General features: G+C 39.8%; 1 pseudogene; it reads right to left on the reverse strand.

The window, feature by feature from the left end:
* LOC127216121 (endogenous retrovirus group K member 5 Gag polyprotein-like) overlaps nt 1-9,656 on the reverse strand; it is an 81,095-nt pseudogene extending 71,439 nt beyond the window's left edge.
* Nucleotides 9,657-12,808: the final 3,152 nt, after the last annotated feature.

Genomic DNA, 12,808 nt, shown 5'->3' on the forward strand with positions numbered 1-12,808 from the left:
TAATTACTATAAACATATGTTTATGCTGTAGTTTTATATAATTACATAACCTGTCTTTTGCTTAAAAGCTCTTTAAGACACAGCTATATTTTATGTGTTAATAGTAGTATATGTGAATATAAAATGTTGTTTGCACATTCATCAGTAATTGGACATTTTGGTTGATTTCACATTTTATTCATCAACTTTATTAGCAAGTATTCATTTTCAAAAATTTGTTATCTCAATTTTCTGCATGTGTTTTTAACTTTATAAGAAAGTGTGTTTGTCTACTCTTTGGTTGAGTAGGATCTAGGTTGTTTCCAGGCTCTGATTATTATGAATAATGCTGCTATGAACACAGTTGAGCTAATGCCCTTGTGGTATGAGGGTACATCCTTTAAGTATATGCCCAAGAGTGGAATTTCTGGGTTTTGAAATAGTTTGATTCCCAATTTTCTGAGAAACCTCCAAAGTGCCTGTACAAGTTTGTATTCCCACCAGCAGTGGAGGAGTGCGCCCCTGGTTCCACATCCTCTCTATTATGACTGACCTAAGATGATATTTCAGAGTATTTGTATTTCCATGATGTCTAAGGAAGTGGATAAATTCTTTATTTATTTTTGGCCATTCATGATTCTTCTGTTGAGAATTCTGTTTAGATCTATACCCCATTATTAATTGGATTATTTGGTATTTTGATGTTTAGTTTCTTGAGTACTTTATGTATTGTAGAGATCAGTCCTCTGTCAGATGTTGGACTGGTGAAGATCTTTACCCATTCTGTAGGCTACCCTTTGATCTCGCTGACTGTGTAATTAACCTTACAGGAGGTCCCATTTATTAAATGTTGATCTCAATGTCTGTTCTACTGGCATTATACATAGGAAGTGTTCTCCTGTGCCCATGTGTTCCACTTCCTCTTCTATGAGGTTCAGTATGGTTGGATTTATGTTGTCGTCTTTGATCCATTTGGACTTGAGTTTTGTACATAGGGATAAATAAGCTTTCTTTATCCATTGTATAATTTTAGCGACTTTGTTCAAAAATCAGGTGTTCATAGGTATGTGGATTAATATTAGAGTCTTTGATTCCATTCCATTGGTCCATCTGAAAAAAAAATGGTACATTTTCACAATGGTAATACTCAGTGGTTAAAAAAAAAAAAAAAAAAAAAAAAAAAAACAATGGAAAACAATGGGATCATGAAATTTGCAGGCAAATGGATGGAACTAGAAAAAACAATCTTCCTGAGTGAGGTAACCCAGGCCCAGAAAGAAAAATGTTGTATGAATATTGTATGTACTCACTCATAAGTAGCTATTAGATGTAAAACAGAGGATAACCAGCATATAATCCATGGCCACAGAGATACTAGGTAACAAGGATAATCCTAAGAGACACATATATGGTTCTTCCTGGGAAGGGAAAATAGGCAAGATCTCCTGAGAAAATTGGGAGCATGAGTGGAAGGGAGAAGGAAGAGGAAGGAGAGAATGTGAGGGCAGGGGATAAGGGAATGAGATGGTCAAGATGAGGGAACAGAAAGGGAGAACAAGGAAAGAGTTATCTTGATTGAAGGAGTCTTTATGGGGCTAGGGAGAAACCCTAGGGAAATTCACAATGATGATCCTAAGCATTAGTGGAGAGAGTACCTGAACTGGCCTTGCCCTGTAATCAGATTGATGACTAACTGAATTATCATAAAAACTTCATCTAGCAACTGGTGGAAGCACATACAGGAATCCCCAGCTAAGCACTGGGCCAAACTCCCAGAATCAAGTTGAAGAGAGGGAGGATAGACAATATGAACAAAGGGGTCATTTTAGGGACACAGCTGACCCAAGTTAGTGGGAACTAAGTGACACTGGACTGAGAGCAGGAGAACCTGCACAGGACCAAACTAGACCATCTGAATGTGGCTGACAGTTGTGTGGCTTGGGCAGTCTGTGGGACCACTGGCAGTGGTCCCTAGTGATCCCTAGTGATTAATCTGGCTTTTTGTAGCCCATTTTCTTTGAAGGATACTTTGCAAGCCTAGATAGATATAAGAAGTGCCTTGGTTGCATCAAAGATGTGCCAGACTTCATGGATTCCTCATGGGAATCCTTATCTTCTCTGAGTAGTGGATGGGGTTGGGTGGTAGAAAGGTCAGCATAAGGAGGGTAGGGAATAGGAACTGTAAAATGAGAATATGTCTTAAAGTTAAAAAAAATGACTAAAAAAAGGAAAGCACAAAAAAAAAGTGTCAAGATGATTTCTGAAATAGACAAAAACTTCCTGTTGAGCAATTACACAAAACTGATATTGGTTGACACTTTGTTAATCTTATTTTCAGCTATTGTGCTTGTTGTAAAACAGCATCTCCATACTGTTATAACTTGGAATGCTTATGGACAATGATGCTAAATATTGACTAATGTGCTTATTATATTACATATATTTTATGACAATTGTATTCAACTCATTTATCAATTCTTTCTATTAACTTATCTTTATTCTATCAAGCTTAAGGCATGTTTATATACCACAAATCTGCTTTATACATGTACTACATGTGAACACACAAGCATATACATACATAAACATACACAGAGAAAGAGGATCACAAATTTATGTTACCTGTGCTTTTTATTTTGCTAGCAGTTGTTAAATAATTAAAAGGATTAAAAGTCAAACTCTTGGTATTTAACATTTTTTCATGATCTGCACTCATTTGATTCATATACTCATATTATTGCTCATATGATTCATGTTTCAGAGTTGTTTCATGAAAGTACTGTTGGTGTACATGGAATTATGTTGGCCTTTTTTCCCCTTTCTTATTTACATTAGAAACCATCTCATTTTATATATCAATCCTAGTTCCCTCTCCCTCCCATTGTCCCATGCCCCCACCGACCAACAGTCCATCCCTCTTCTGCTCCATAGAAAGGGTGGGGCCTTGTATGGCGGATCATCAAAGTCTGTCCCATCATTTTGGGCAGGGCCTAGGCCCTTCCCCGTGTGTCTAGGCTAAGAGAGAATCCTCTATGGGCAATAGGCTCCCAGTGTTCATTTGTACACTAGGTATAAATGCTGTTCCGCTATCAGGGGCTCCATAGAGTGCCTAGGCCTCCTAACTGTCAACAACATTCAGGAGGCCTGCTTCCATCCTATGCTGGTTTCCAAAGTGTCAGTCTCAGGTCCATGAGCTCCCCCTTATTCAGGTTAGCTGTTTCTGTGGGTTTCTCCAACATGGCCTTGCCCTCTTTTCTTGTCACTCCCCCCTCTCTACAACTGGATTCCAAGAATTTGACTCAGTACTTAGCTGTGAGTCTCTGCTTCTGTTTTTGTCAGCTACTAGATGAAGGCTCTATGATGACATATAAGGTAGACATCAATCTCATCAAAAGGGAAGGACCTTTAACATAGCCTCTCTCCTATTGCTTATATTCTTAGTTGGGGTCATCCTAGTATATCTCTGGACATTTCCCTACTACCAGATTTCTCTTTAAAACTATAATGGCTCCCTCCATTAAGTAATCACTTTTCTTGCTCTCCCCTATTCTTACCCTGACTCAATTTATGTTGGCCTTTTAACTTAAAAAATAAATTAATTTATTTACTTCCCCATTTAGTTTAACCAGGCCATCTATCTGACCATTACACTATTGGAGCCTGATAGGGTCACCAATAGGTACCAAATTAAAGGTAAGATTCCCACTATCTCTAAATCTATCAGAAGTTCAGATCAGATCTGATGAGTGAGCCGCTCTTCCATCCATTTCTGATTGTACTAAGTCCATTCTTATGAGTCAAAGCAGCTTCTGTATCAGGTAGGGAGGAGGGAAGCTTGGTAGAGATGACAGATGAGATATGTATGAGGAAAGAGTAATCAGAATATGTTGTATAAATATAAGGAAATAAAGAATAAAATAATAACAAAAATAAATTTAGTAGACAGGTTTATTTCTGATTATGTAGAATAATTGATTGAGCCTTATAGAAATATGAAACTAGATTATAAAATCAGATTGTTTGATATCTTGCTGTTTTCTCCTTTATGGGATTGTTTGATCATTTATATTTTAAGACAGATTAACATTTGCCAGGAACTTTCTACAGAGAAGTAATAAGAAAATGTGGTTAAGACCAGGCTACAGAAACCCACAGAGACAGCTGACCTGAACAAGGGGGAACTCATGGGTCCCCAGAAAGGTAACTGGGAAACCAGGATTGGACCAACTCAGACCTCCTGAATATGGGTCTCAGTTAAAAGTCCTAGGCAGTCTAAGGGACCTCTGACAGTGGAACCAGGATATATCCCTGGTGCACAAAAGGACTTTGGGAGCATATTCCCCATGGAGGGATAGTCCCTTAGCTTAGAGGTAGGAGGGAGGACCTAGATCTTACTCCAAATAACTTGACAGATTTTGATGATCCCTCCTGGAAGGTATCACACTCCCTGTGGAGCAGGGGGGATCGGATGGGAGGGAGAGGGAACTGGGCTCAATATGTAAAATAAGAAAATATATACATGCACACACACACACACATATGAAGTCATGTAGCATTTTAAATAAATATTCTCCAGTTTATTGATAAATTAAGGTTAATAGAAGTATCTACCATACTGACATAACTGATGTAGTTAACATCTATATTTTCTTATCCTTTACAAAGTCATGTCCATTTTTTGTTGAATCATTATCAAGATCCATGTGCTCTGATGGTATTATACTTGCTGGCTTACATTTGTTCAGTAGCATGTTGATAGCAGATAGAAAGAGGAGCTGAGAAACTTCAGTAGCTATGGATTTCCTCAGATTAAATATGCACATGTTCTTGCAGATTGTAAATACAAGTATACTTTCTTATTTCTCAGATCTATGTCTGCGGCTCATTACAGCAAGTTGAGGGAAGACCCCGAGGAGGAAAAAAGGCTCTGCTTATATAGAGGAGCTGTGTCCGTTACTGACAGTTGCAGAGGAGCTGTGTCCGTTACTGACAGTTGCAGCCTGCAACGGTCTTAACGGTCACCCCATGACATGGATTACACATCCGCACCTTGCTGGCTTTTGGACAGGAAACCGGTGCCATTTTCGGGAATGGCACTGGTGGCTCTCTACAGGGACATGTGTCTGCAAGGTTCTTTTGTGAACCAGGAATACATCCACTGTCTGAGGTTCCTTAGACTGCTCAGTCCTTCTAGCTGAGACCCATATTCAGGGAGTCTGAGTCAGTCCCATGCTGGATTCCGGCTATCAGTCTGGGAGGCCCATTAGCTCCTCCTTGTTCAATTCAGCTGTCTCTGTGTTTCTGCAACCTGGTCTTATCCTCTCTCTCTGCATCTGGATTCTAGTTTGACTCAGTGTTATGGTGTTTGCTTCTGTTTCCAGCAGGTATTAGATCAAGGCTCCATGATGGTAGATAAGTGTTGATCTCACATTTCAGGGAAGGGCATTTATGGTATCCTTTCCATGGTTGCACAGACTGTTAGTTGGAGTCAGTCTTGTAGATCTCTAGACCTTTCTTTAGGTTCAGTTTTCTCTACAAACCAATAACGGGTCCCTATTTTATGTTCTCTCTCTCTCTCTCTCTCTCTCTCTCTCTCTCTCTCTCTCTCTCTCTCTCTCGGCTTCTATTCCTACCCTGACTCAATCTTCCTAGTCAACTTGATTTCCTCTCCTCCTCTTTTTTGTCCTAATCTACTCCATTTACTCCTGCCCCAACTTCCCATGTGCTCTGGAGGACTTGTTCCTTCCCCCTTTTGGGAGGGAACTTTTATGAGTCTCTTGTTCCATTTCATGAGTCTGTAGAGTTTCTACGATTTGTGTTCTTGTTGAATTCCAATTTTAAAGCATGGTGGTCTGAAAAGATACAGGGAACTAATCCAATTCTTTTGTGTCTTTTGAGGTTTGTTATGCACCTAGCATGTTGTTGATTTTAGAGAAGTTGGGAAGGTGCCATGTGGAGCTGGGAAGTAGGTATATTCTGTTGTATTTGGATGAAATGTTCTATAGATGTCTGTTAATCCCAGTTGAGACATTACTTCTGTTAGTTCATTTGTTTCTTTGTTGAGTTTCTGATTGGCGATCCTTTCTAGTGGTAACAGTGGTGTGTTGAAGTCTCCCAGTATAAGTTTGTGAGGTTTTATGTGAGGTTTGAGTTTTAGTAGCGTTTCCTTTATGAATGTAGATGTTCAGAATTGAGACTTTGTATCGATGGATTTCTCCTGTGATGAATATGAAATGTCCGTCTTCATCTCTTTTGATTAATTTTGCTTTGAAGTCTAACTGGTTAGATAATAAGATAGCCACATCTGCTTGCTTCTTGGGTCCATTTGATTGGAAGATCTTTTCCCAGCCCTTTACCCTTAGGTAATGTCTGTCTTTGAAGCTTATATGTGTTTCTTGTATGCAGCAGAAGGATGGATTCTGTCTTCATATCCATTCTGTTAGCCTGTGTCATTGTATAGGCAGGTTAACACCATTAATGTTGAGGGAGAGTAAGGACCATTGATAGTTAATGCTTGTTTGTTTTAGATTTGTTGTTGGCAGTGGTATTGGGAAAATATTTGTCGTGCTTTAACCTTAGTTTCTGGTGAAGTGGGATCATCTGTTGCCTAAGTCTTTGTGAGTGTAGTTAACTTTCATTGGTTGGAGTTTTCCTTCCAAAACTTTCTGTAGGGCTGGATTTCTAGATACATATTGTGCATTAAATATCTTGTTTTCTCCCTCTATAGTGATGAGAGTTTTGCTGGGTACAGTAGCCTGGGCTGGCATCTGTGGACTCTTATTTCTTGCAGAAGACCTATTTAGCACCTTCTGTCCTTGAGGGTTTCCTTGGAGAAATCAGGTGTAATTTTGATAAGTCTTCCTTTATATGTTACCTGTCCTTTTTCCGTCGCTGCTCTTAATATTCTTTCTTTATTCTGTATGTTAGGTGTTTTGATTATTATGTGTCAAGGGGTCATTTTTCTTTGGTCCAGTCTATTTGCTGTTCGGTATGTTTCTTGTACTTTCATGGGCATGTCCAACTTCAGTTGGGAAAGTTTTGTTCAATGATTTTTTTTTTTAAATATGTTTTCTGCACCTCTGAGCTGGGCTTCTTCTCCTTCCTCTATGCCTATTATTCTTAGGTTTGGCTTTTTCATGGTGTCCCACATCTCCTGGATTTTTTAATAAAGGATTTGTTGGATTTACTATTTTCTTTGACTGGTGAATCTATTTCCTCTAATTTATCTTCCACATCTGAGATTCTCTCTTCCATCTCTTGAATTCTGTTGGTTATGCTTGTGTCTGTAGTTCCTGATGGTTTGGCCCAGTTTTTCTATTTCTAGCATTCCTTCAGTTTGTGTTTTCTTTATTGTCTTTATTTCAGTTTTCAAGTCTTGATCATTTCATTTATCTGTTTAATTGTTTTTTCTTGGTTTTCTGTACTTTACTTTCTTTAAGAAATTTGTTCATTTCTTCCAATTTTTCCTTTGTTTTTTCTTCTATTTCTTTAAGGGATTTTCTAATATTATCTTTGAGGGCTTCTATCATTTTTATAATGATGATTTTTAAGTCGTTCTCTTCTGCTTCATCTGCTTTGGGGTGTTCAGGTCTAGTTGGTATAGTGTTCCTTGATTCTGGTGGTGTTATGCTTGTCTTTCTGTTGTTAGGTGTTTTCTTGTATTGCCGTCTTCCCATAGCTTCTTCCAGTAAGTGTTGGTGTGTTCTCTCCTTCTCTCTAGGGTACTTCTCAGTGGGCTTAGGTGGGTCAGACATTCGATATCTGTAGCTCTGGGTGGCCGAAACTCTCTAAGAGGTCTCTCCACAAGCAGGGGCCAGGTGATGGGGGTCAAAGATCAGGCTGCAGCAGAAGACTGGTGATGGGAATCAAAAATCCCGAAGGCTGGGCCTCAGGATGTTCCTTAAGCTGATAGACAGATCTAGCCTGGGCCAGGCACTCTCCAGCTGAGGTCTCTTTGGCTGAGGCCCGGTGATGGGGGCGTGGTCAAGGATCCATCCCTCAGGAACTCAGAGTGGCCCTGCAGAGATAGTTTGATATCTGGGAGAGGCCCGGAACTCCAGTAGAGGACTGGCAGTGGGGGTCAGAATCCAGGCAGGTGGGAATTACGGGTGGTCTGCGTACATAGGCAGGTCTAATGTTCTCAGAGAAGCTCCAGGAAGTTCCCCAAAGGTGGCTGGATTGTTGACTCTACCTTCTGTTCCATTGCTCAACCAGAGAGGTGGGGCAGTGTGCAGGGTAGGGCACAGGGTTGGGGGAGAGCAGGCTCTTGGTGGGGATGTGTGGGCGTGTATTAGAGCTCCAAGAACACTCTCAGTTGGGACAGGACACAGGGGCAGTGAGATCCAGGGCCAACCCATGGAGTTCCCTGGGAAGGGTGTAGGGGAGAGTCCACTCAAATTGGTGCCAGACTCACCTCTAGACAAGGCCTGGTGATGAGGGACATCCTGAGAGATATAATGTTACATTTATATCCCTGTAAACTGCTTTAATTTTTTACTGATGTTTGGCTGGAGAAAAGGCTGTGTTTAAGAGCACTGGCTGTTCTTCTAGACAAACCAGATTACATTCCAAATATAACATGGTCAATTACACCTGTCTCTAACTCTAGTTCCAGGGAACCCAAAGCCTTTTCTGGCCCCAGAGATTATCAAGCAGACAACGGTGCCCAGAAAAATGTGCAAGCAATATACCCATGCATATAAAATAAAATTTTATTGAAGGCCACAATAAAAAAAAGATACTTTATCCTAATGACTTTACATTTTTTCTCACTAGCATTAAATTACTTGCTGTCAGGTCCACCTACTCACCTCCTGCACTAAATTAGACAGGTATCATTTCATGCACAAGACAGCATGCACTAAATTTCCCCCTTCCTTACTTGTGATGTTTCCCATCCCACATTTACAGTGCACTATTAGATTTAAATTCTGATTTCTCAAATTACTTTTGGCTATTTTCAGAATAAATAAACTGAAAGGAAATACAAATTCAACCTATGCCCCATTTCATTATCATATGGTAGATATGTCAACATAGAAATTACTCCTTTTCTCTACATTTGGTGTTTTGATTATCATGTGGCAAGATATGGTCCACTGTATTTGGTGTTCCTTAAGTTTCTTGTACTTTCATTGTCATGTCTTTCTTTAGGTTGGGAAAGTTTTCTTCTATGATTTTGTTGAATATAATTTCTGCACCTTTGAGTTGGGTTTCTTCACCTTAGGTTTGGCCTTTTCATGGTGTCCCATATTTCCTGGATATTTTCTTTGGTAAGTGAATGTATTTCTAGTGAACCTTCAATGCTTGAGAATCTCTCTTCCATTTCTTATATTCAGTTGCTTATGCTTGCATCTGTGGTTCCTGATTGTTTGCCTAACTTTTCTATTCTCAGAATTTTCACAGACTGTGTTCTGTGTGTGTGTGTGCATGTATGTTTTGTTTTTTATTGTCAATATTTCAGCTTTCGAACCTTGTACTGTTTGAATTATTCCTTGCAATATTTGGTTTGTCTTTTCCTTCATTTCTTGAACTTTAACTTTTTTCTCCCATTCCTTTACCTCTTTGAGGGTCGCTATCACTGTCATAAAGTTATTTTCAGGGTTATTATCTTCTACTTCATCTGTGTTGGGATGTTCAGGTGTTCCTGGTATGGAGTCGCTAGACTCTGGTGGCATTGTATTGATCTTTTTGTTGTTAAATGTATTCTTATACTATTGTCTACCCATCTCTTCTTCAAGTGTTTACTGGTAGGGTCTCTTCCTCTCCTGGTGGGTATGAAACAAAGGCTCTCTTCCAGTGGGTGCAAGCAGGTCCAATACTCCTATGGCTTTCATACTCCAGTGGGTGGTGGCAGGACATCTCTCATGGTTGGAGGTGGGATCAGGACACTGGCAGATTCTATGTGGGTCAATCCACTAGGGTGGGCTCCCCTGCATACAGTCCTCAGTTTTCAGTCTTCTAGTCACTCCAAGCAGAGCACCAGAAGGCAGGCCCAGGATAGCCAAAACAACATGTTCAATAAAGAAACTTCTGGGGGGCATTACCATTTCTGATTTCAAACTCTATTATTGAGCTGTAGTACTGACAACAGCTTGGTATTGGCACCAAAATAGACAGGTAGACCAATGGAATAAAATTGAAATCCCTGATGTTAACCCAAACACCTATGAACAACTGATTTTTGACAAAGAAGATAAATTTATACAATAGAAAAAAGAAAGCATCTTCAACAAATGGTGCTGGCATAATTGGATGATGGTGTGTAAAAGACTGCAGAAAGATCTACATCTATCACCATGCACAAAAATGAAGTCCAAATGGATGAAAGACCTCAACATAAACCTAGCCACACTGAAACTCTTAGAAGAGAAAGTGGGAAGTACCCTTGAACTAATTAGTACAGAAGAACACTTCCTGAACATAACACCAGTAGCACAGACACTGAGATCAAGAACTAATAATTGGGACCTCCTAAAACTGAGAAGCTTCTGTAAGACAGAGAACACAGTAAACAAGACAAAACTGCAGGCTACAGAGTAGGAAAAAAAATCTTCACCAATCCCCACATCTGACAGAGGGCTGATTTCCAAAATATTCAAAGAACTCAAGAAGTTAATTACCAAAACACCAAATAATCCAATTAAAAAGTTGGGTACACAACTAAATAGAGAATTCTCAATGGAGGAATCCAAAATGTCTGAAAGGCACTTAAGAAAGTGCTCAACGTCCTTAGCCATCAGGGAAATGGAAACCAAAACAACTCTGAGATACCATCTTACTCCTGTCAGAATAGCTAAAATCATAAACACCAAAGACAGTTTATGCTGGAGAGGATGTGGAGAGAAGGGAACACTCCTCCATGGCTGGTGGAAGTGCAAACCTATACAGCAACTTTGGAAATCCTCAGGATTTCCTCAGGTTCTTCAGGAAAATGGGAATGAGTTTACCTCAATATCCAGTAATTCTACTCTTATGCCTATACCCAAAATATACACCTGTTCAACTATGATGAAATAGCATTATTTGTAATATTCAGAACCTGAAAGCAACATAGATGCCCCTAAACTGAAAAATGGATGGAGAAAATGTGGTACATTTACACAGTGGAACACTAATCAGTGGAAAAACACAATGAAATCTTGAATTTGCAAGGAAATGAGTGGAACTGGAATAAATCATCCTGAGTGAGGTAATCCAGTCATAAAAAGACAAACAATGTATGTACTCACTCATATATGGATTTTAGACATAGTGCAAAGGATTACCAGTCTACAGTTCACACCACCAGAAAAACTAGGAAACAAGGAGGACCCTAAGAGAGACATGCATGGTCCCCTGGAGAAAAGGAAAGTGACAAAATCTCCTGAGCAAATTGGGAGCATGGAGTGAGGGGAAAGGGAGTTAAGAGAAAGAGAAGGGAAGAAGAGGATGGGATAAGTAGGTATGAGAGATCAGGATGATTGAGTCAGGGAAAAAATAAAAGAGAGTAAGAAAAGAGATACCATAATAGAGGGAGCCATTGTAGGTTTAAAGAGAAATCTGGCACTAGGGAAATGTTCAGTGATTTACAAGGATGAAGCCAACTTACAATCTAAGCTGTAGTGGAGAGGCTACCTTTAATGCCCTTCCACGATAATGAGATTGACGATTACCTTATATGTCATCCTAGTACCTTTATCTAGTAGCTGATGGAAGTAGAAGGAGACACCCACAGCATACAGTAGCTGTACTCATGGAATCCAGTTACAGATATGTAGGAGTGATGAGGAAAGGGGTCAAGACAAGGCTGGAGAAACCCACGAAATCAGCTGTCCTGAACAAGGGTGAGTAAATGTACCCCAGTCTGATAGCAGGGAAACCAGCATAGGACCTACCCAGACCCCCTGAATGTAGATGTTAGTTAGGAGGACTAGGAAATCTATGGTGCCTCTAGTAGTTGATCAATATTTATCCCTAGTATTTGAATGAACCTTGGGACCCCATCCCAAACAGAGGGATACTCTCACAGCCTAGACACATGGGAGAAGGCCTAGGCCCTGCCCCTAATGATATGACAGTCTTTGAAGACACCCCAGGGACTGGGTTGGGCTTTGGTGTAGATGATAGGGGAGAGCAGGAGGGTGAGGGAAACTGGGATTGACATGTAAATCCAACGTTGTTTCAAATTTAAATAAAAAAACAAACCAACCCAAAAAAATGCAATTATTTCTATTCATGTACTTGAGGGTAGGGAGTTGAGGCAGGGTTTTTCTGTGCACCTTTGGGTGTGTGTATGCTTGCTCATGCACACATACACTTGTACATGTACACATGTGTATCTCAAGAATTAAAGAAAAAGAGCTCATGAATTTGAAAGATAGTTGAGAGGTGGTACATAATAGGGTTTAAGAGGGATAAATAACTATGTCTTAGGGTTTCTATTGCTGTGAAGAGAAACCATGACCAAAGCAACTCTCACAAAGGAAATCAATTAATTGGGATGGCTTATAGTTCAGAGGTTGTGTTAATTATCACCATGGTAGGACATGGCAGCAGACATGAAGAAAGAGCTAGGAGAAGGAGCCAGGAGCCCAATATCTTGGCAGATAACAAGAAATGGTCTGAGATTCTGAACATGGCTTGAGCAAATAAAACACCGTAAAACCCACCTCCCACCATGACATACTTCCTCAAACAAGGCCATTCCTACTCTACAAAGCCCACCTCCTAATAATACCACTCCCTATTAGCATATGGTGACCAATTACATTTAAACTACCACACATTGTGTATGATTTAATTATATTATAATCTCATTAAAACAAAATTTAAAAAGCAAAGAATTTCA

The sequence above is a fragment of the Phodopus roborovskii genome, unplaced genomic scaffold, assembly GCF_943737965.1.
Source record: "Phodopus roborovskii unplaced genomic scaffold, PHOROB, whole genome shotgun sequence".
Lineage (NCBI taxonomy): Eukaryota > Metazoa > Chordata > Mammalia > Rodentia > Cricetidae > Phodopus > Phodopus roborovskii.